The sequence below is a fragment of the Lathyrus oleraceus genome, chromosome 2 (assembly GCF_024323335.1).
Source record: "Lathyrus oleraceus cultivar Zhongwan6 chromosome 2, CAAS_Psat_ZW6_1.0, whole genome shotgun sequence".
Lineage (NCBI taxonomy): Eukaryota > Viridiplantae > Streptophyta > Magnoliopsida > Fabales > Fabaceae > Lathyrus > Lathyrus oleraceus.
In genome coordinates this window covers 121,900,907-121,905,063 of record NC_066580.1, presented here as the reverse complement: position 1 = coordinate 121,905,063, position 4,157 = coordinate 121,900,907, and the positions used below count along the sequence as shown (strand labels likewise).

The 4,157-nt window shown below is 39.0% G+C and overlaps 1 pseudogene; it reads right to left on the bottom strand.

Annotated features, from left to right (window-relative positions):
- Positions 1-2,585: 2,585 nt before the first annotated feature.
- LOC127124590 (uncharacterized) lies at positions 2,586-2,685 on the bottom strand (annotated as a pseudogene).
- Positions 2,686-4,157: the final 1,472 nt, after the last annotated feature.

Genomic DNA, 4,157 nt, shown 5'->3' with positions numbered 1-4,157 from the left:
TACTCAATACCAACCCAATTCATACTCATACTCAATGCCAACACAAACACACGTAAAATATTGGAATACATCCATTCATATTATACGCCATACATACATTATGCAATGAGACTCCATGCATGCGGTACCGACTATTCGTGAACATATAGTTCAACCTCACCGATTGATAACATGAAATTATATCACATTTTAAGACTTAATTTAATTAGATTATATTATCATTTACTTTAATTTATCCCATTTTATCAGATATTATGCAGTATTTCTTTTCTATTTACATCAGGTACCCATTTTGAAGCAAAAGTGAAAAAGGGAAGAAAAGGAGGTGTAAAAAGCAATAAAAAGGAAACAAATAACCAAGACCAAGCCCAGCCCAAAAGAAAGCGCACGTTGCCCCTGTGACGGGCGTCACAAGGGTTGTGACGAGCGTCACGCGAAGTAGCCTTGTGACGGACGTCACACATGGTGTGACGAGCGTCACACCAGTCCACTAGCTTTTTGGCGCAAGTTACGCTCTCAGAAGAATGGAAGTAACGTTGAGGACTTCGTGTCCTATTCCCAAGCCGTGTATTTAGCCATGCTGAAGACTCGTAGGGAACGGAATGCAGTTACCAAGGCTATTATAAATAGCCATCTCCTCTCTTTGCCGGAAGGAGAGTTTTTGCACGCTCAGTTTTGCGGAAGCTCTGCCAAATTTTCCTTTCACGCCTTTGCTTATTTTTCTTCCTTTCCAGCATTGTTCATTTTATTTATTTCTTTTGCAAGCTTTACTTTCTCTTTTCCCTTGCAATTTATCTTTCCCGTTTTTAGCTTTTAGATATTTTTTCGCGTAATAGTTTCTACACCGGAAACTACTGTGCAACTTTATACCGGATTTAACCTTACGTTATATTCGAGTTTTATTTCCTTGATTTATTTTACTGCTTAATTGAAGAATCGAAGAACAAATCCTACCGGCTTGTGGTGGAGTGTTCAAGACCATTGTATTACGCATTCAGGTTCTTTAATTGTTATTTAATTTTTAATGTTTTATTCTATTGTTTATTCATATTGCCTGCCTGGAATGAGTCTGTTTATGCATGATATAAATTCTTGTTTATTTAGCATGTCTGGCTAATTTGCCTAGGTATCGGTATGTAAAGTAAGCAGAATAAGGGATCGAGACTGAGTCGGTCTATCTAAACTTAAAATCAAAATCAATCTTTTTATGGTCTCAACTTACAGGTTTAATAACAAGATTTTTTACAAAAGTAAAAGACATAAAGAAGTTAAAATCAATAGAGCGAGAGTTTGAGATTTTAACTGGACAGTGTAAGTTAGGCATTAATTCTAGATCAGGGCGAGAGCAAGTTTTAGAGTTAATTAAATTCTGACCTTTTCCAAAAAGTATTTTTAAAGATTGAATGTGAGGACGAGAGTTAAGCATTTGGATTTAATTATATAACCTAAGTCAACAGAGCGAGAGTTTGAGATAAGGGTGTTTAAAACAGTCAGTATTTTCTTAAAAAGAGTTTCTGCAACTTTATTGTTTTCAAAATATGGTTTTTGACTTAATTATAAGTGACAGCAACATTAATATAAAATCATGGTTTATTCAACAGAGCGAGAGTTTGAGATAGAACCTTTAACCAATAAAGTTAACCGAAACGATTCATTTTAAAACCAAGAAACCGACAAAGACTTGATTCCCTAGTTTTGACGAATTACATACCGATATCCGTTTTATTAATATTTAATCTAGACATTAGTTTAGCTCTTAGTTTTTCCCCAAACAATCAAACATCTTCACCTTAGATTTACGTAGTAACTTTAGATAACGGTATATCGATTCATAAGTCCCTGTGGGATCGATATCTTTTAAAACTACGCGATAGAACTGTGCACTTGCAGTTTGTATCCCATTCTCGACTCACCCAGTCGAGCGATCAAGTTTTTGGCGCCGTTGCCGGGGACTTTTATTCAATCGATATCGTAACTCTTCCGTTACGCTGTAGAGACTAAGGTTTCTTTTTCTTCTATTTTCTTTCTTTCGTTGATTTGTATGCCACGCACTCGCTCTCAAGGCGAACCGCTTTATTTACGAATCAACGATATCGAACTATATCTCCGAGTCTTACGACGAATTCGGGAATATCGTGCTGAAAACAATCTCCCTCCTATAGACCTTCCTGATCTCAAAGATTTTCCTTCTTTAACCGAGATGGCAGAACCAGCTCGTGCTCTTAGAGATTACGCCGCTCCATCGCAAGATGAACCGCATTCAAGTATTGCTCCGCCCGCAATCGAAGCAAACAACTTTGAACTTAAACCTTCGTTGTTGCAGGCTGTGCAACAGAACCAATTCTCTGGAAATCTTACCGAAGATCCAAACCTTCATTTATCCGTATTTGTCCAATACGCTGATACTGTTAAAGCTAATGGTGTCACTTCAGAGGCAATTCGACTTCGTCTTTTTCCTTTCTCATTAAGAGATAGCGCTAGAAGATGGCTTCAATCTCTTCCTTCCAACTCAGTCACCACATGGAACGAGTTGAAGAAAGTTTTTCTTGCCCGATATTTTCCACCAAGCAAAACAGCTATGTTAAGAGCCCAGATAAACGGATTTAAACAGAAAGACAACGAGTCTCTTTTCGAAGCATGGGAAAGATACAAAAACATGATGAGACTTTGCCCACACCATGGTTTGGAAGACTGGTTAGTAATTCACACATTTTATAATGGTCTCTTATACAACACAAGGTTAACAATAGACGCCGCTGCAGGTGGTGCACTAATGAACAAACCTTATGCTGATGCTTACCAGCTTATCGAGAGCATGGCCCAAAACCACTATCAGTGGGGAACCGAACGAACAACAGTGGAAAAACCTCAACCGAAAACTGGCATGTACGAGATAAGTAACCTTGATCACGTCAATGCAAAAGTGGATGCTTTGGTCCAGAAGATTGAAAGTTTAAACGTATCACCTCCAGCAGCCGTGGTTGCTATAACTCAGAATTGCGAGGTCTGTGGAATCCAAGGCCACACTCCTGCGGAATGTCAACTCTTGACTGGAATCCAAACAGAGCAAGTAAACTATGCTCAAGGAAGCCCCTATTCGAATACCTATAACCCAAATTGGAAGAACCATCCAAACTTCTCATATAAGAGTAATAATGCTTTATACGCACCTGGACAGTCTCCAAATCAAGCCCCATCTATACCTCCAGGATATCAGAAACCGAATCCTAACAATAATACCCCTAGAAAATCCAACTTGGAAATCATGATGGAAAACTTTATAGCTTCCCAACAACAAACCAATAAAGATTTCTTAAACCAGAACATACACACTGGCGAACAACTTAAACAACTAGCAAGCAAAGTAGATGCCTTGGCTACCCATAACAAAATGCTGGAAACGCAAATATCTCAAGTAGCTCAACAACAAGCACCTACCGCTGCACCAACTGGTACATTCCCTGGACAGCCCCAACCCAATCCGAGAAGCCAAGCTCATGCAATTATATTGAGAAGTGGAACGGAAGTGGAAGGACCGTCTGACCCAAGGATAGAAAACCAAAACCCTGAGAAATCCACTGAGGAAAGTGAACCTAAGGAAAAGGAAGAGAGTAATAAGGAAACCCTAGAAAAGAAGGAACCTTATGTACCTCCACCACCTTACAAACCACCTATACCTTACCCTCAAAGGCTTGTTAAAACCAAAGATGTAGGCCAATTTAGAAAATTTGTTGATCTCCTTAAACAATTAAACGTTACAATTCCGTTTACCGAAGCTATTACGCAGATGCCCTCATATGCTAAATTCTTAAAAGAAATTCTTTCTAATAAGAGGAAACTTGAGGATAGCGAAACCGTTACACTCCCTGCCGAATGTAGCGCTATAATCCAAAACATGCCCCCTAAACTCAAAGATCCGGGTAGCTTCTCTATACCCTGTCACATAGGAAAATTTGTCATCGACAAAGCCTTATGCGATTTAGGAGCCGGAATTAGCGTTATGCCCTTATCCATATGTAAGAAACTGGAGATGGGAGAATTAAGACCGACCAAAATGCCTGTGCAATTAGCAGATCGTTCCATCAAATATCCTGTAGGAATCCTTGAAAACGTTCCCGTACGCATAGGTCAGTTTTACATTCCCACTGACTTCACAA